This window comes from Macaca mulatta, chromosome 5 (assembly GCF_049350105.2).
Source record: "Macaca mulatta isolate MMU2019108-1 chromosome 5, T2T-MMU8v2.0, whole genome shotgun sequence".
In the NCBI taxonomy this organism is placed as follows: domain Eukaryota; kingdom Metazoa; phylum Chordata; class Mammalia; order Primates; family Cercopithecidae; genus Macaca; species Macaca mulatta.
In genome coordinates this window covers 196,362,067-196,382,516 of record NC_133410.1, presented here as the reverse complement: position 1 = coordinate 196,382,516, position 20,450 = coordinate 196,362,067, and the positions used below count along the sequence as shown (strand labels likewise).

At 45.1% G+C, this 20,450-nt stretch overlaps 1 pseudogene; it reads right to left on the bottom strand.

Annotated features, from left to right (window-relative positions):
• Positions 1-18,894: 18,894 nt before the first annotated feature.
• Positions 18,895-19,962, bottom strand: LOC707299 (peroxiredoxin-6 pseudogene; annotated as a pseudogene).
• Positions 19,963-20,450: the final 488 nt, after the last annotated feature.

The window sequence follows — 20,450 nt, the reverse complement described above, 5'->3', positions numbered from 1 at the left end:
CTAAAATTGGGCTTATCTGGAGTAAATTTTCTGGGCTTGCTCTGTCTTGTTTTAGATCATCACTCAAATTTTCCCTCAGAATCTTTTGAGTCAACCTCAGATGGTGTGGTCTTTTTTAACTTCTTATTTTGACATACTTTTGGATTTATAGAGGAGTTGCAAAGATAGTACAGAGAGTTTCCATATATACTTCACCCAGCTTCCACTAATGTTAACATCCTACACGACCAATGTACATTTATCAAAATACAGAATCAACAACGGTGCAATCCTATCGACCAAGCTCCAGACTTTATTTGGTCTTCACCATGCTTTTCCACTAATGTACTTTGTATTTGTTCTAGGATTTGATCCAGGATGCCATTTTGCATTTAGGACACGGTTAATGCACAGATACAAACTCCACAATCTCATTCCAGTTCTAGCCTAGAAAGTATAATTTATGCCTTGGGATATCCTTGGTCATACCACCCTTTCTATAAAATTTACCACCCCCCATTCCAAGTTTATATCTTTTACAAGACTCAAATCAATAATCACTACTTGTAAGAAAGCCTTTCTTTTGGAAACTTTAATGTTATTGCTTCTTATGTGGAATTACCTTGGCTTTTAGGAATGTATTTTATATCACATCATCAGCCTTTAGATGTCTTTTATATCCATAATGTGGATATTAAACCAATACTTTAAAATGCACATCTGTCCAGGAAAATACCATTAAGTCACATTGGATCCTCCAGATTTTACAAGGTCTATATATAGTCTAAATAGGGAAATGGTAGAACAATTGGTTCTTGTTTTATATTATGTTTGAAATGGTGAGAACAAATGATATCAGCATGTAAATAATACAGGTGCCACCTTATTTGGGCAAAGAAAAAAGTATAAAATAAGTAGTTGTGGGACACACAGTTATGTATAGTTTTTTTTTAATTTTAGGATTTAAATCTATGATTTTCCTTATGAGTTGGAACCAATTAGTGGGTAGTGAAAAGGTTTGAAGAATGTGTTTATGTGTGTAATTAGAAATGGATCAATATGAGTAAATATGTGAGCACCAGGGACTCAAACAGTATTTGATTTGGAACTTAAATATTTTATCTTCTTTTTTTTCTTAGCTAAAAGAATCCACCAAATATGCTTTAGAACAGGTTGATTTAGGTGATGTAGTTGATATAAAAACTAGTGCAGCCCCTCAGCTCTTCAGGTATGCCGTGCTGTTGCACCCCCAGGAAGGTGACGCAGTGCAGCAGTAATGAACTATGTCAGAATTTTCTCCAGCTACATCCATCTTTCTAACTGGCAACAGGGTTTTTGCATTTGTCTCTCTTCTGTCTGAAATTCTATGCCCCAGATTATTCCAAGCATTCTGATCTCAGCTTAAGCATGACATCGGGGCCGATGTGCCTGAGTTGACTCAGTCAATCTCTACCATATCCCCTTGGCTTATTTTCTTTGTGGCCCTTTTCATTATAGATGGTGTTAGTAGCCCCAGTGTTGGGGATGAGTATAGGTAGAAGAGAGGGCAGCCCAGGATCAGGCTTGAATTACCCGGTTTACAAGTGCAGTCTGTGAACAGCAAAGGACAAAGGAGGAGTTAAGTGAGGAGCGAGCAGTAAATCAGAAAGCAAGAGAGGGGCAAACAGGCTCAGAGGACTATGCCGATCGCGAACTAACAGGGAGGGACCTCGGTTTCAGCGGATTTTCTGCAGGGTACTGATAAAGCCTCACCACTGCTGAGTTCTTTCTCTAATGAATGCGACCAAGGAGTAGGTATCCAATGGGGTTCTGCGTGTACCTTTATTCTTTCCTTAAGTAAGAGTCAAGAAAAAAAAACCAAGAGTCAAGAAACCACTGCCATGGAAGCATGCTACAAGTATGTCTCGCGGGCCCAATCCAGGAGCTCTTTAGGACTTGCAGTGGGTCTGCCCTGTGCCTTCCCGGTACAACACCGAGGGGGGATTCCCCTTCCCCAGCCCCTAGGGCTTCACCCAGAAAGGTCAATCGTGCATTTCAAACAACACCGAGGGGGCTTCCCCTTCCCCAGCCCCTAGGGCTTCACCCAGAAAGGTCAATCGTGCATTTCAAGAAGGGAAAATGATTTTTGAAATTGTCATAGAAAAGAATTCTCAAATTCCAAGAGAAAATAATTTCAGCTCTGGTTCCATCTCGGACCACACTCCTGAGTCCTTTTTGTGAATTCTTCTCCCGTGTGAAGCCCCATTTCTTTGCCAGCATCATATTCTTACTGTGGGAGTCCTAGTCCTGTGGGTTAAATCCCTTTAATGTGCCTAAATATTCTATTCCTTCCTGTCTCTGTGTCTTCCTTGTGTTTCTTTTACCTGCAAAGCCTTTTCACAGGCCTATTTCAGGATATTAGATTGTCGTTTTTGTTAATATGTTTTTCCGACTTACAGTGCGTTCAGAGAGAAAGTAAAATTGTATATTTAATATGTTTTCAATATTACCACTTTAATTATTTCTAATAACATTGAATGGCTTATGCTTTCTCAAGCAAAGGGGTCTCTAGGCATTTATGTGTCCCCCTATAGAAGTGCCAAGGTCTCTAAACTGTTTGCATCTGATTTCTTATCTTTCCAATCCATCATTTTTACTGCAACCACCTATTTTCCTAAAACACTGAGATCGTATCTTTTGCCTCCCTTAACGATTTTTAATGGATTCTAAAGCATGCCTACCCACACCCCCCATCCAAACACTAGCTTTTTTTGACAACCACACTAATCTGGTTCCAATCTCTTTTTCCACTTTACCCACTAAATATTAAACTATGCCAGAGGTCTTCAATCTATGGCAGATGTTCCAAACTTGGCCTGCCATGAGCTATGAAAAGTTTTTACATTTTTAAATGTTTGAAGAAATAATCAAAAGAAAAATAATATTTCATAACATTAAAAATTATATAAAATTAAAAGTTCAGTAACCATAATAAGATGTTATTGAACAGAGCCATGCCCATGCCTTTATTTATGAGATATATCTGCTTTTTTTTGTTTACTTCTAGATGGAGTCTTGCTCTGTCACCCAGGATGGAATGCAGTGGCACAACCTCGTCTTACTGCAACCTCCACCTCCCGGGTTCAAGCCATTCTCCTGCCTCAGCCTCCTGAGTAGCTGGGATTACAGGTGCCCGCCACCACGCCTGGCTAATTTTTTTGTATTTTTTAGTAGACACGGGGTTTCACCACGTTGGCCAGGCTGATCTTGAATTCCTGACCTGTGATCCACCCGCCTTGGCCTCTCAAAGTGTTGGGATTACAGGCGTGAGCCACCGCGCCTGGCCATATCTGCTTTATTTTTTTGAGGTGGAGTCTCGCTCTGTTGCCCAGGCTGGAGTGCAATGGTGCAATCTCGGCTCACTGCAAGCTCCACCTCCTGGGTTCACGCCATTCTTGTATCTCATATCTGATTTTTTGCTACAATGGCAGAGTTGAGGAATTGTGGCACAAAATCTAAAATACTTATTATCTGGCCCTTTACTGAAAAAGTTAACTGACCTCTGAACTATTCAATCTTATGAGTAGGCCTAGCTCTTTTTACAAAAATTCTACTGTTATGTATCATTAGGATTGAGCTAATTCTTCCATTTTATCACAATCACTGAAAGTGGTGAGACACCCCCAGGTCATCCTCCCACACTGGAGTCTCATCCTCACATGGTTCTGTACATTTCCTGGGGTGACCCAGGCTCAAAACCCTGCAGAATCCCCCAAATTCTTCCTCTGTGTCTTCTGATCCCCTTGGCAGTTATCAGCAAAATATTTTGCATCCTTAACTTCTTCATCTTTTAGTCCTAACCGAGCCGAGGACGTGGCTTCCCCTGAAACACAGTCGGGTGGAGGCTGCTTTCTCTTTACGTGTGTCACCTCCACGGTAAGTGTTGTTCCCACTGTTCACGCTAGACCTTTCTGCTTCCTACAACTGTCACCAGGCAGCTCGTTGGCAGCCGAAGCTCTCAGACGACCCTGGCCACCACTCCTTTTTGAGGCGGTCACATGTAAGTGCCCAGTGCTAATCTCACATCCACATGGATCCACCTTCTGATAGATTGTTCTGGTTTTTTCTTTTTTTTTTTTTGCTTTTTGAGGTGGAGTCTCTGTTGCCCAGGCTGGAGTGCAGTGGCATGATCTTGGCTCACTGCAACCTCCGCCTCCCAGGTTCAAGCGATTCTCCTGCCTCACCCTCCCGAGTAGCTGGGATTACAGATGCGCACCACAATGCCCAGCTAATTTTTATATTTTTAGTGCAGATGGGGTTTTACCATGTTGACCAGGCTGGTCTCAAACTCCTTGACCTCAGGTGATCCACCCACCTCGGCCTCCCAAAGTGCTGGGATTACAGGCGTGAGCCGCCACCCCCGATAGATTGTTCTTGACGTCCTCGCCTCAGCTGCTACAGGGTCTGTACTCGTCATTATCTGTAGGGGTACCCCATTCAGATTCTCACTTAAGAGCATCCAGCTCTGTGTCTCCCAGGCTTCCTGTCTCACTTCCAGCACTTCCCATCCCACAATCTGCCATACTGGGACCTGGAATCCAGTGGCTCGATTTTTTTCACTGTGTCTTAACTGCTCAAGTCTTTATTTCCTATCTGACCTGCCTTGGATTACATGGCCCATCATTTTATTAATTCCCTTGCATGTACAGTTTATAATCCTTTATCCCAAGCTCTAAGGCCACAAATGTTTCCAAATTCAGATTAAAAAAAATGTAGAAAGATAACCGATTATCTTAGTGAAACTGAAGATGATTCTCAAACAAGTGGGATCAGTAAAGGCTCTAAATAGCTTTGTGTCTATTCAGGCTGAATATCACTGCCAAATGAGTTTTGGATAACCACCAACAACCAACTTGTATTTTCAAAGCTCTTTTGGATTTTGGAGTTGCACAGAGAGATTGTAGACCTGGACCTTAAACTTCCTTGCACCATTTTCAGTCCATTTACTCCCCAGTAAAGCTGCCAGCCTGATTAAATGCAACTCTGCCACCTCTGAGCTTGCATCCAAGCAGCTGAACAAAATGTACAACTAAAAGTCTCCCATGAAATCACAACCAGTAACTGCAGGTGGACCCTTAGTCACCGCGAAGAAAGAGTCTTGCCAAGCCTCAGAGATTCTCTCTGCCCTCTAGAGGCACTCACGGTGCTTGGGGAGATGCTTTCGGCTTCCTAACACAACAGTATACTCACGCCTGAACGATTTTTCTTTTCTTTCTTTACATTACGGTGAAGGAATTATGTTGATTCAAAAATGTGTGTGTAGGTAGGTTAAATAAACTATTATTTTATTTTCACAATAGTAGCAAGGGCGTTAAAAGGATGTATTATAAAAAGGGTCATGGGCCGGGTGCGGTGGCTCACGCCCGTAATCCCAGCACTTTGGGAGGCCGAGGCAGGCAGATCACCTGAGGTCGGGAGTTTGAGACCAGCCTGGTCAACATGGAGAAACCCCGTCTCTACTAAAAATACAAAATTAGATGGGTGTGGTGGTGCATGCCTATAATCCCAGCTACTCGAGGGGCTGAGGCAGGAGAATCGCTTGAACCCGGGAGGCGGAGGTTGCTGTGAGCGGAGATCACATCATTGCACTCCAACCTGGGCAATAACAGCGAAACTCCGTCTCAAAAGACAAAAACAAAAACAAAAACAAAAGGGTCATGGGCCGCATGGGGTTGAGGACCACTGCCCTAGTCAATTTACTTCCTCATGAGTATTTCATACTGTGCCTTCTTCTTCCCAGTCCTGAGGCTAAGTGCCCTACTGCATTGAGAAATAAAAACAGAAGACGACCCCCGTGCACCGTCCAGCTCACCTGCCTCCATGCGCAGGAGCTTTGTGCTGCCCTGGGTAACACGCACGAACTGGCTGCGCTTCCCTTCAGGGCCGCCCCTTCGCTGGTCACTGCGGGCCCCGTTCTCCACGCTACTCAGGACGATGTTCAGTTCTCCCCCTCCCCATTTTGACTTCCCCCCTCTCAACGCTGAATCATCCCTATGGGCATACAGGGCTGCGAGAGCACGAATCTTAAAAATAATACCCTTGCTGGGCGCGGTGGCTCACGCCTGTAGTCCCAGCACCTTGGGAGGTCGGGGCGGGCGGATCACCAGGTCAGCAGATCGAGACCATCCTGGCCAACACGATGAAACCCCGTCTCTACTAAAAATACAAAAAATTAGCCGGGCGTGGTGGCGGCACCTGTAATCCCAGCTACTCGGGAGGCTGAGGCAGGAGAATGGCGTGAACCCGGGAGGTGGAGCTTGCAGTGAGCCGAGATGGCGCCACTCACTCCAGCCTGGGCGGCAGAGCAGACTCCATCTCAAATAAGTAAATAAATAAACAAAACAAATAATAACAATATTCTTGACCCCACGTCCTTCTCTAGTTACTTTGCTCACCCAGTCCCTTTCATTGCTCCTTTTAACACTCCTGAAATATTCTCTTCCTTTGCTACTCTAATTGTGATCCATCAACGACATCAATGTCACCTGCCATTGTGGTAGAAATTCAGGCTCTCAATTTCCACCCAGGACCTATAAATCAGAAACTGCACTCCAGCAGGATCTCCAGGATTCACAGTGACATTAAAGTTTGAAAAGCCCTGAGCTGTGGTGCCAATTTTCAATTCTCCTTGCATTTTTCTCTTGAATCCACTGTAATAAACCTTTTCTTTCTCCCCTTCACTTAAGCAGCTGTGTTCACAGTCACCACATCGCCTCCACAGTGTTCAATCCAAAGGTCAGGTTTTGTTGTTCATCTTGCTGGATCTGCGCATCCTTTGACATGCTTGAAATCTGCATTTCTTGTGAATCATCACCTTCAAGGCCATTAATTAACCAGGTTGTGTGGGGGCAGAATCCTCGAGCCTCTTCTTTCCTCCACCTCCTCCCTAAATGTCTCCCTTTCATACTGTCTATGGATATGGCTCCTCATGTTTCCTATTTCAAGCCTTAGTTCAAATACAAACTGCTCATGGGAACATTTACAGATTCTCTTGGCCGAGATCAGCCACCCTTCCTTCAAAGTGATTATTTTCATTACCTTGTACTTATAGTTTCTCTCTTTTTCCATTTTACTTTTATTTGTAAGCTCCTTGACAACAAAATCCATGTCATGTTCATCTCTACATACTCACATTTCATCTGTTTATATACATATAAACATTTATTCTCATGTTACAAGTGCTCAATAAGTGCTTATCAAAGAAAATATTCCCTCCTTTCCAGGAACGAATGATGAGTTTTAATGTTCTACGGACAATTTTCTCCCGGATCATGGAAATCTATGCTGACTCTCTGCCCTGTATCCCAGATAAGCCAATGCTCATGCAGGCAGTCTCCATCAATCTTTTTTTGGAAAGAGCTAAAAATGATGACAAAACAGTAGGTAATTGTGCACCACTGTATTTGCAAAGTGGCCTTTTCAGACACGCTCAGTGAGACCCAGGGAACACGGCACACACAACTACAACTCTCAAGAAAGCAGTCTACAGAGCAAATCATGACAATTAGATCATTAGAACCTCTTCTTTCAGACCTTTCTGTGGCTGGCACCTTCTTGTCATTTACATCTCAGCTCTGATGAGATCATTCCAGCGAGGCTTTCCCCAGTTACCCAATCCAAAGTAGTGACTCTGAGTCCCAGTCTATTTAATTATGCTGTTTTATTTTTGCCATTTACTTCTGAATCTGAAATTATTTATTTTTTAAGTTTTTATTGTTCATTTCCTACCCTTCTGGGGCCTGAGCTTTGTGGCTGCAGGTGAGAGGTGACAACGTGCTAGCAGCCCTCACTCTCAGCGCCTCCTCGGCCTGGGCGTCCACTCTGGTGGCGCTTGAAGAGCCCTTCAGCCCGCCACGGCAGCGTGGGAGCCCTTCTCGGGGCTGGCTGAAGCCGGAGCCGGAGCCTCCTCCCTCTGCTCGCGGGGAGGCGTGCAGGGAGAGGCGCGGGCGGGAACCCCAGCTGCGCTCGTGGGCCAGTGTGAGTTCCGGCGGGCGCGGGCTGGGCGGGCCCCACACACGGAGCGGCCGGCCGGCGCCACCTGCCCAGGGCAGTGAGGGGCTTAGCACCCGGACCGGCAGCTGCAGAGGTTGCACCGGGTCCCCCAGCAGTGCCGGGCCCGCCAGCGCTGCACTCAAATTCTCCCCGGCCTTAGCTGTCTCCCCACCGGGCAGGGCTCAGGACCTGCAGCCTCCCGTGTCTGAGCTACCCGCCCTGCCGTGGGCTCCCTCGCGACCTGAGCCTCACCGACGGGCGCCGCCCCCTGCTCCGTGGCGCCCGGGCCCATCGACAGCCCAAGGGCTGAGGAGAACAGACGCGGCTGTGGACTGGCGGGCAGCTCCGCCTGCAGCCCTGGTGCAGGATCCACTGGGTGAAGCCAACTGGGTTCCGGAACCGGATGGAGACTTGGAGGACTTTTATATCTAGCGAGAGGATTGTAAATGCACCAATCAGCACTCTGTGTCTAGCTCAGGGTTTGTGAATACACCAATTAGTACTCTGTATCTAGCTCAAGGTTTGTGAATACACCAACTGGTACTCTGTATCCAGCTAACTCTGTATCTAGCTAACTAGCACTCAGTGACTCTGTGTCTAGCTGGAGGATTGTAAACACACCAATCAGCGCTCTGTCAAAACGGACCAATCAGCTCTCTGTAAAATGGACCAATCAGCACTCTGTCAAAACGGACCAATCAGCTCTCTGTAAAATGGACCAATCAGCAGGATGTGGGTGGGGCCAGATAAGGGAATAAAAGCAGGCTGCCGGAGCCAGCCAGCTTCAACCAGTTCCGGTCGGGGAGCGCAGTGTGGGAGTGTTGTTTAGTTGCTCTTTGTAATAAATCTTGCTGCTGCTGACTCTTTGAGTTTGCGGTGATTGTATGAGGTGTCACACTCACCGTGAAAGTCTGCAGCCTCACTCCTGAAGCCAGCCAAACGACGAACCCACTTTCACCCTTGAAGCTAGCGAGATCACTAACCCACTGGGAAGAATAAACCGCTCCAGACGCGCTGTCTTTAACAGCTGTAACATTCACCACGAAGGTTTGCGGCTTTACTCCTGACAGCTAGACCGCCAACCCAACCGAAGGAAAAAGCTCCAGGCACATTTGAACGTCCGAGGGAGGAAACCCCGGCCATGCCGTGTTTAAGAACTGTAACATTTGGCCGGGCGCGGTGGCTCAAGCCTGTAATCCCAGCACTTTGGGAGGCCGAGGCGGGCGGATCACAAGGTCAGGAGATCGAGACCCCAGTGAAACCCCGTCTCTACTAAAAATACAAAAAATTAGCCGGGCGCGGTGGCGGGCGCCTGTAGTCCCAGCTACTCAGGAGGCTGAGGCAGGAGAATGGCGGGAACCCGCGAGGCGGAGCTTGCAGTGAGCCGAGATCGCGCCACTGCACTCCAGCCTGGGCAACAGCGTGAGACTCCGTCTCAAAAAAAAAAAAAAAAAAAAATATATATATATATATAAATCTTATATTAAAATGTGGTAGGCCAGGGCAATGGCTGACACCTGTAGTCCCAGCACTTTCGGCTGAAGGGGTAAGAACATTTGAGGCCAGGAGTTTGAGACGAGTCTGGCCAACGTGGTGAAACCCCGTCTCTACTAAAAATACAAAAAGTGGCTGGGTGTGGTGGTCAGTGCCTGTATTCCCAGCTCCCTGGGAGGCTGAGGTGGGAGGATTGCTTCAGTCTGAGAGGTGGAGGCTGCAGTGAGCCAAGATTCTGCCACTGCACTCCAGCTTGGGTGACACATTGGAACTGTGTTGTGAGAAAACAGAAAACAAAAAAACCTGGGTGATGAGATAAGGAGAAAGGGGAAGAATACTGACTCTATGAAAGGATTAGAGCTTTTAGAACTTGAAATGTTGGCTGGATGCAGTGGCTCAAACCTGTAATCTTCGGGAGGCACAAGTGGGTAGATCATCTGAGGTCAGGAGTTTGAGACCAGCCATAGCCAACATGTGAAACCTCATCTCTACTAAAAATACAAAAATTAGCCAGGCGTGGTGGCACACACCTGTAATCCCAGATACTCAGGGGACTGAGGCTGCAAGAGAACCTCTTGAACCAAGGAGGCAGAAGTTGCAGTGAGCTGAGATCATTCCACTGCAGTCCAGTTTGGGCAATAGAGTGAGACTCTGTTGCAAACGCAAACACACACTTGAAAGGGTAAATGCTTTCAGAACTATCTACCAAACTAAGAAGAACATATTTTACAGGGGACTTCGGAGTAGGTATTCAACAAATATTCATTGATGGATTGATTTGGCTATTTGGCAGAAGTGATATATAAGTTACTAGTACAATTTAACTCCCAGAGCCTGTGTTTGGAGGCTGAAAACCCCACAAAGGGTTACAATAGAATATTTTAAACCAATGTACAGTTTCAGATCAGTAACACTGGCATTACCTGGGAGCTTAGCAGGAATGCAGAATTTCAGACTTCACTCCAGAATTGCTGAAGTAAATACAAATATTAATAAAATACCCAAGTAATTCATATGCACGTTTAAGTTTCAGGAGTTGTGTGGTAGAAACCATGTCTATGGATAGAGAAGCTGGATCCAATAAAGATGAAATGAATGGCTGTTAGTAAGAGTGGGTAACGAGAGTGGTATGGGGCAAAGGCTGAAGCTGAGTTTGGGGGGTATCTGAAGAGTGAGTTAAAGGAAACAAGTTATCTAAACAAGGCTTATATGGTATGTATGTATGTATGTATTTTTTGAGATGGAGTCTCGCTCTGTTGCCCAGGTTGGAGTACGGTGGCACGATTTTGGCTCACTGCAACCTCCACCTCCCGGGTTCATGCCTCAGCCTCCCAAGTAGCTGGGACTACAGGCACCTGCCACCACGCCTGGCTGATTTTTTGTGCTTTTAGTAGAGATGGGCCTTCACCGTGTTAGCCAGGATGGTCTCCATCTCCTGACCTCGTGATCCTCCCGCCTCGGCTCCCAAAGTGCTGGGATTATAGGTGTGAGCCACTGCACCCGGCCTATGGTACTTATGTTTACTGCATGGTGAAAATAAGCAACTTGGTTGCAGAGACATTGGATCTTACCAAAATGCCAGGGCTTCGGTCTAGGTCCTGCTGCTCGCTGTTCAGAAAGCCAATGACTGAGACAATGAGTATGCCAAGGAAGAAGTTTAATCGGGTGCTGCAGCAGAGGAGATGGGAGATCAGCCTCAAATCCATCTCCCTGAACAACCAAAACTAGAGGTTATATAGCAGGGAAGGAATGTAACCCTGTGTGGGAAAACAGGAATTAGGAAAGGATAAGTAGAAAGAGTAGGTCAACAGGAAGCAGGTGGCCGTTTAGGTAGTCATGATGGGCAAGGGGTCTGGCATCTCATTGTCCAGAGGCAGTGATCTGATGAGTTTCAGCTCCTTGATACTATCTAGGAAGGCTGATGGTTGGTTCCTGAGAAAGGAACTCAGAAAAGACAAATGTAACTGTCTCAAATTTTAAGACTGGGAAGGTCAGTTTCCATGTGGATTCAAAAGAAACCATAAACATCAGTTCTATAAGACAATTGGGCCGGTTTCAAGCCCTGTGAGTCTAAGATAGCACAAGTGTTTGGCATTCCATAGAGAATGGAGGACAACAAAGCTATTCTCTGAGTTGATTATAGTGATAGAGAAACACTTTTTTTTTTTTTTTAAGATGTAATCTCTGTCACCCAGGCTGGAGTGCAGTGGCGTGATCTCGGCTCAGTGCAACCTCTGACTCCTGGGTTCAAGCGATTCTCTTGCCTCAGCCTCCTGAGTAGCTGACATTACGGGAGTGTACCACCACACCTGACTAATTTTCGCATTTTTAGTGGAGATGGGGTTTCGCCATGTTGGCCAGGCTGGTTCGAACTCCCGACCTCTAGTGATCCACTCACCTTGGCTTTCCAAAGAGCTGGGATTACAGGCGTGAGCCACTGCGCCTGGCCACAGTTTTTTTAAATATTTACAGTTTTAATTCAGTGTCTAATGATGCTTCATGAATCTTCTTAAGGCTTTTCAGTACCTTTATGGGAAAATGTGAGTCAGAAGGTGACAGGTCTGGTTCTAGGCAGTGCATTAATTTTAGCCACAAAGGAGGCAGAAGGAAGGCAAAGGCTTGGAGAAAGGGAGAAAAAACTTCCCCTGAGGGGAGGCTGTGAGTGGAGGAATAAGAGTTGTTGAAATGGTATCAGAAGGGTTTGGTTTTCTTCTTGGTGAGAACGAACATAAATTATTTTACTGATGTTATTTGGGAAAGAATAAAAGAACTGAAATTGTGTTCAAGTAGACCTTCGGATTGGACAGGGGACTCATATCCTGAAAAAAAATTCAAGAATAAATAGGTCTGTGATTATTTGCCTAGATCCGGGGAGTTACGGTGATTTACTAATGCACCGTATTGCCATGATATCTACGGTGATTTACTAATGCACTATATTGCCAGGACATCTTTGTGAAGTCCCCTGAAGCTTTCCTATATTTTTAATTAGAAGTCATTTACTAGGTTCCTCATTTTCTTGGCAGCAATGGACTTAAATGGCTGTAGAATGAAAAATGCATGAGGAGTGGTATCTTTTCCTTCAAACCTCCCAGAAAGAGCAAGAGAAATAATCGCTTTCTGCATATCAGAGATTTTCTGAAGCTGTGGTTGGAGAAATGGGAAAAGCCTTCTCCCAGTGTTCCTTCTGTTTGAACCGTTCGCCTGACACAGATGGGCCAGCTTCAAGGCTCCATTGCTGCTGCTGACTTTCCACTCAAGCCCACTGCTGCCAACGTGGGTGGACTTGCGTGGAGGAGGGGAAGTCGGGGAGTGGAGAGGACCTTTTGTGGGTCTAATCATGGTGCATCCTTTCCCTATAATCTCACAAGCGTTTACCTCTGAGTTTTTCTGTAAATTATCAAGGTCTAGTGGATGAGGTGTTGCAGTCCCCCCGGGCTGCCATAACAAATTACCACAGACTGGGAGGCTCAAATCACACAATAGCATCTCCTCACAATGCTGGAGCTGGAAGACTGAGGTCAGGGTGTCAGTAGGGTTGGCTCCTTCTCCAGCCTCTCTCCTTGGCCTGTAGATGGCCGAGTTCTCTGTATGTCTCCACTCCGTCCTCCTTCTGTGTGTGTCTGTGTCCCTGTTTCCTCTTCGTATAAGGATGCCAGTCAGATTGGATGAGGGACCACCCTAATGAGCTAATTTTAACTGAATTACTTCTTTAAAGATCTTATTGCCAAATGCAGACACATTCTGAGTTATTGGGGATTAGAGTTTCTTTCTTTCTTTCTTTCTTTCTTTCTTTCTTTCTTTCTTTCTTTCTTTCTTTCTTTCTTTCTTTCCCTTCCTCCCTTCCTCCCTCCCTCCCTCCCCCCTCCCCCTCCCTCCCTCCCTCCCTCCCTCCCTTCCTTCCTTCCTTTTTCTTTCTTTCCGTCTTTCTTTCTCTCTCTCTCTTTTTTTTTGAGACAGGATCTCTGTTGCCCAGGCCAGAGTGCATGGTGCAATCTTGGATCACTGCAACTTCGAACTTCTGTACTCAAGCGACACTCCCACTGGCACGTGCCACCACACTCGGCTAATATTTTATTTATTTTTATTTTTTTGGTAGAGATGAGGTCTCACTAGTCTCAAACTGCTGGCCTTGAGAGCAGTCCTCCTGCCTTGGCCTCCCAAAGTGCCAGGATTACAGGCGTGAGCCACTATGCCCAGTGGATTAAGACTTCTGCTGTAAATTTGGGTGAGGGGATATAACTCAGCCATAACACAATGCAAACACTGTATCAGGTATAAAGACCAGACACCAGGGGGCAGACGTCCAAGGCAGTGAGGGAAAATGGAGCCCCACGTTGCACCACTGTCAGCCCCTCCACCTCCCGGAATCCCGACACTCAGGATCTCTTGCCACCAGAGGGATTAGAAAAGCAAATAAGAAGACTGCTTCCTGTGAACACTTGCCTCTAATTTACTGAACATCTTCTACAAGATTTCCTTGTTGGTATGAGCCGACTAGGAGAGTTTTCGATGGGCTGCCCCGGTGATGGTCAAACTGTGCCCTTCACAAATCCAACCCACGTTCTGCTCTTCAAGCTGTGGGCCAGGTACACTTGTGAGGAAGGGCATCTTTTCCTTCATGTGAAGCACTGAGGGAGAAGAAGGAAACATCAGTTAGGCAGACAACTAAGGCTGGTCCTTGGAGAAGCAGCCTGCCTGAAAAATCGTAGCTACAGGCAAAAATAGAGCAGCCTGGGGAAAACTCAGGCTGCACCTGCACAGACTAGCACGCAAGGTCCGGCACAGAAGCCTTTTGTTCTTCGTGTGATTAGCCAGATCCCAGGGAAAAGTTTCCCGTTCTTTTCAGACATGTACACGGTGGGCTCCCTGGGAACTTGCACAGGGAGGAGGGGGCTTCCTTAAAACAAAACCCACAGTTTTACAAGCAAGAGAAGCGGCGCTTTGAGCTTACCTAGAGTCATACCCACAACTACATAGACAAGGGGTAGAGTTTGCAGACAGCTTTTCACAAAGAGAAGTTACTCAAACAGCTACATAGATGAGAGGAGTTTCTTCTAAAAGCTTTTGTACTCAACTGTAAAAATGGCAACCCACTCACGCTCGCCTGTGCACAGTGGAGAGCTTGCTTTTTTTGCTCATTAAACTTTTGCTCCAGCCTCATTCTTTGTGTCCACGCTCCTGAATTTTTTTGGTTGTGAGACAATGAGCTTGGATAACACCTTAGACAATGAGACCAGTGACCCTGACCTGTTTCAGCACCATCTATCCAGGGGCCTCATCCATCCGGAGGGAGCACTTTTTCTAATACACCCTACGAGGGCGCCCACCTTCTCGTTTTTTTAAAGAGGTAATTTCTCACTCTCACCCAGGCTGGATTGCAGTGGCACAATCATGGCTCACTGCAACCTTGACCTCCTGGGCTCAAGAGATCCTCCCACCTCAGCCTCCCGAGTAGCTGGGACGACAGGTGCGTGCCACCATGCCTGGCTATTTTTCTTTTTCTAATTTTTTAAACTTTTATTTTAGATTTAGGGTACATGTGCAGGTTTGTTTATAGGTAAACTTATGTCAGAGGGGTTTGTTGTATAGATTATTTCATCACCCAGGGACTAAGCTGAGTACCTGTTAGTCATTTTTCCCGATCCTTTCCCTGCTCGCACTCCCCACCCTCAGGGAGTCCCCAGTGTGTGTGTGTTCCTCTCTTCGTGTCCGTGTGTTCTCATCATTTAGCTCCCACTTATAAGTGAGAATATGTGCTATTTGGTTTTCTGTTCCTGCCCTAGTTTGCTAAGTATAATGAGCTGGGGGAACCCATCTTAATATTCCTGCAAAATCATCATATAGGCTCTGCTCCGAGGTTCATTTTGTCCTTTTTTGCCTTCTGGAAGCAAAACATCTAAAAGAGAAAAAAATGATTACTGTGTTCAGGAAATCCCTGAAGCCAGTCTCAGTGAAGCTTCAATCTGGTCTGTGAAGAGCGGTGTAGCCGAGGTTCAGGAGAGGAAATTTTCCTGGTGAGTATGATGAAAAGCTTCCAACTCAAAGGCAAGATTCCTATAGAGGGTCTGTTACTGCTCATCTTACCCATTTTTCACTCGGCTGTATTACAGAATACTGGGGTTTCAACAAAAATGATTTCACTTGTTTTCTAACTTTTGTTATTTTTTATGTAGGTAGTATAGTTACATGTATTCAAATTTTCAAAATCTCATGCTTGAAATTTCAAAATGTATGAAAGACTCTATAGGCAGACACCGTCTGAGGGGCACAGTCCTGCTAAAGGTGTGGGTCATGGCCCAGCTGTGTCAGCGTCACCTTGTTGGAAGTGCAGATCTTGCCCTCGACCTGCTGAACCAGAATCTGCATTTTAACAAAATCCAGGTGATTCATAAAAATCGAGAACTGTTGTAGATGTGTGAGTGTAAACATTGTGAACCTGAGTCTAGGCTACAGTGCTTTCTCAATACCAACACAGGAAGGCAGCACAAGTTCAACTACATCTTGTTAGCATCCATATCTTAGGATTGCTTAATTTACAAATCCGTAACACCTACAGCCACAGGGGTTAGTTAACAGAGCTGGCAGGCGTATGGATGTCTAAGATCAACACAGCTTTGTTGCATAGAGCTAATCTGAGCAAGTGTATGAATACAACCCTCCACCCCCCAAAACAACCGATCACATGAAGAGGCCTACTTCAGGGGATAAAAATGGCCAGTTTGAAAGTTCCTGCTCCCTTAGAGGAGTGCATGTGTGTGTGTGCGCGTGCGCGCATGCGTGTGCGTGTGTTGGGAGAGAGAGAATACTGTCCTACTTTTTTTCTACTATTAAAAGGTCACGTATACTTTGAGTTTCTGTTTGAAGGCTCTAGAACTGATTCTGACAAATGTCCTATAATATCTCATCCTTCATTTCTACAAGGGAAGAAAAGAATACTGCAAAGCCTCTACCTAGAGTATCACGGCCTAACCTCTATCTCAAACAAATATATGTGTGTTGTGGTAGGCATTAACATATTTAGATTGTTTAATTTAGTACTGGATGCTCCTTTTGCTAATTCAGATAATCCTTCAATGACTATAAGTAAGTTGAAGAGCGAATTATGCTTGGTTTCCCCTCACTAAATGCAATCCAGTTCCATGAATATAATGTCAATCACTGTAGGTCTTAGGCATCCATAATTTCAAAGGACTGTTTCTGCATATGTGAGTAAATACGTATATATTCTGCTCCCTCTCTGTCTCATGAAAGGGAGCTTGTTCAATGCTGTGGGTCCCTTGAGCCCAGCCTTTCCATTTGTATACCTTCTCTCGTTTCTGCTGCAAGGACTGATTGTGTGGACACTCCATTGTGAAGCAGTGTCAGGCATAGAAGCTTTGTTTAGCTGGACTTTGAGCTCCATCAGAGCTGACTGGGTGAGAACCTCAAGGCTTAAATGATGATAAATGAGACAAAAATGTTATTTGCTGCTCTTCTCTGAAGTCATTAAAATAATTTATTTTAAAATTATCATGAATCTGTTTTCTAAAAGGGATAATACATGTAAATGACACAAACAGTAAAATGAAACAAGGTCACTGGTAAAAGGACGTCTCTTACCCTTGACCTCAAGTCATCTAGTTTGCTTCCCAAGGACAACTAATGTTACGTTGTCTTTTGCGGCTTTTGTAGACCCTCATCCAGGTGTTTCTTGCTTTGCTTCCAAGAAGGCAATTTACCACAAAAGAGCAACAGATTGCATTAAACAGTTATTATTATTATTTTTTATAGTGGGAGACTTCATAGTTTTCTAAATTTTCCAGGTCTACACCTGGGAGACAATGCCTGCAGACTGGCTTTTTAGGAATAAAGGAAACTTGCATGCAGTGGGTTGTTCCGTATAGAATTGATCCTGCTTGTATTGACGGAGCAAATATTTATTTACAAAATTCCTTTGCTTCTTACTGAGATAGGCATTGAGAAACAGAATGATTCGACCCCTCAAGGCTACCAGTAAAAAGCAGTGAGTTCGTGGAACATTCCTCATCCTTCACAATGACCTCTAAATGTCTCTTTTAGAAGTATCCTCTAAGTTCCTGATTCCAAATTAGTTTGGGTACACATACAGAAACTAGAAGTGATTTAGGCAATCAGTTTTAAATATTAACATTTATGTTAAAATAGACATTGATACATTGTGTATTTTTTTCAGTTTTAACAAAGGATTTTGTTTGTTGTTCCCTAAAAAGTAAAATCTAGAAAATAGCAAAACCCACTGCAAGAAGAGTTCTATAATAAAACATTTTCCCCACTGCCGGAAGAGTTCCCCTTCACATGGTGTCCTCTTTCATGTACGCATTATCAGAAAGCAGACTCATAAATGCAAACCCTGTGTGAAATGCACATGCACCAGGGTTGCTCACACCTGCTACACCTCCTTGGAAGCCAAGGGAGGCCTTTTCTGTAGTTTCTCCATTTTGATAGAAACTTATCACAATTCTTACTCTGTCGCTCAGGCTGGAGTGAGTAGCATGATCTTGGCTCACTGCAAGCCCTGCCTCCCGGGTCATGCCATTCTCCTGCCTCAGCCTCCTGAGTAGCTGGGACTACAGGCGCCCGCCACCACGCCCAGCTAATTTTTTTGTAGTTTCAGTAGAGATGGGATTGCACCGTGTTAACCAGGACGGTCTCTATCTCCTGACCTCGTGATCCACCCACCTTGGCCTCCCAAAGTGCTGGGATTACAGGCGTGAGCCACCGCACCCGGCCACATTTTTTTTTTTAATAGCAAAATATTGAAAGGTCTCTTTGCTTGCTCTTTACTTCAGTTATCTACTAGAAAGGTACAGAATTAAAAAGGTTTTCTTCCCCCAGCTATGATCCAAACACAGAATATTAAATAACATCTGGGTTACTCTAAGTTCCTGGGTTTTATACTTGGATATTTACAGAGGAGTTGAACCTCAAGTTCTGCCACTCTTCAAAATGGGTGACTGAAGAGAGGTTATGATAGGACAGTTAAAAACATTGACAGTCATTCGTTCATGGAGGGAAAAATTGATATCATTCTCTGATGGAGGGAAGCAAGCTTTCTCAACCACCAACCAATATGACCTCATTGGTCACAAGCCCTGCGAAGATCCAGCAAGATTTGAGTTTTAAATACAGAACATATTTCAAAGAGAACCAGTAGAGAGTGCTGATGTATGAACAGAATTGAATGCTGGTGAAGGCAGAGTGTAAAGAATCCCAAGAAACTTGCCAGTTTTCATTTAATAAGCCAGTAGTATAGCAACCTAAAAGCTTTGGTGTGTTGACACCAGCGTGTTTTTATGGAATTGCTGCAGGAAGGCATGATTGGCAGCTGTCCTCTGGCTCACAGCACCAACTTCTCCAAGAGACTTAAGGCTAGGGTGTGTAGCGGAGGTATTTCTTACCAGATGGGAGCTCTTTGGTGAAGACTCCTTTCACAAAAAGTTTTTTTGGCTTCCTCTTCGGGGATGGTTGGAAGGACCATGACACTATCCCCATCCTTTCAATCAACTGGGGTGGCAACCCTCTTTTCTGCTGTCAGCTACAGAGAGGTGACTACCGGAGAATGTCATCAAAGTTCCCGCCAGTGGTAGCTGGGTAGATGATCGACAGCTTCGGCTTCTTATCAGGACCAATAACAAACACCACACGAGCCGCCGCAGGCATATCCTTTTCATCCTTCTCTGCTGGATCCAGCATGGCCAACAGGATGGTAAGGTCCCGATTCTTATCATCGAAGATGGGAAAAGGTAACTTTTCTGTGGGCTCTTCGCCATTGTAAGCATTGATATCCTTGCTCCAGGCAAGATGGTCCTCAACACTGTCTATTGAAAGGGCAATTGGCTGGGTGCAGTAGCTCACGCCTGTAATCCCAGCACTTTGGGAGGCTGAGGCAGACGATCACAAGGTCAGGAGTTCGAGACCAGCCTGACCAACATGGTGAAACCCCGTCTCTACCAAAGATACAAAAATTAGCCAGGCGTGGTGGCGCGCACCTGTATTCCCAGCTACTCAGGAGGCTGAGGCAGGAGAATGGCTTGAACCCGGTAGGCAGAGATTGCAGTGAGCCAAGATTGCAGTGAGCCAAGATCCCGCCACTGCACTCCAGCCTGGGCAACAGAGAGAGACTCCGTCTCAAGAAAAGGAAAAAAAGAAAAAAAAAAGGGCAATCAACTTACAATTCCTCTTGGCAAATGCCGGTGCCAGTTTTGCAGCTCTGCCGAGCTCTGTGGGGCACACTGGGGTAAAGTCCTGAGGGTGGGATGAGAGAAAGCCCCATGAGTTTCCCAGAAAGTCGTGGAAACGGACGCGGCAGGCGGTGGTATTGGCCTCAAATTTGGGAGCCACGTCCCCAAGAAGCCGACCTCTGGGCGTGGCAGTGGTGGTGACCAGGAGGCGCAGCTCGGATGGCAGCCAACCGGGTGGTTCTGACGAAGAAGACATTGTATATTTACATACAAAATTCATACAGATTTTTAAGATAAAATAGAAACCTTCAAAGAAAAATTAGGCCTGTGATAGCATGTTTTACTGCACCACTGGAGGAAATCCTTGGAAAATTTGCCAAGCATTAGAAATAGATAAGTCGCTGTGGAAGTTGAATGATGAACAAACTTTGGCTTATACAAAATGAGGAGCAAAGAGCAGTTGTTAAAATTGGGATGTGGAAGGTGATGAGTTCTTCAACGCCTCAACCCAATGAATACAATTTAATGTTGTAACTGTCCATGATTTAAATAAAAGAAAAATTGATAGAACCCTAGTGCATCTAACAATATGTCCTATGTTAATAGGATGTTTTCTATACATGATGCAATGAGAATATTTTTCCTACACTCCTAAAATTAAGATAATTGAAATTCTACTGTCAAACAAATGTTGATTTAAAAATTATTATTACCTTTATTAAGCACGGCATTTTAATAGATGTT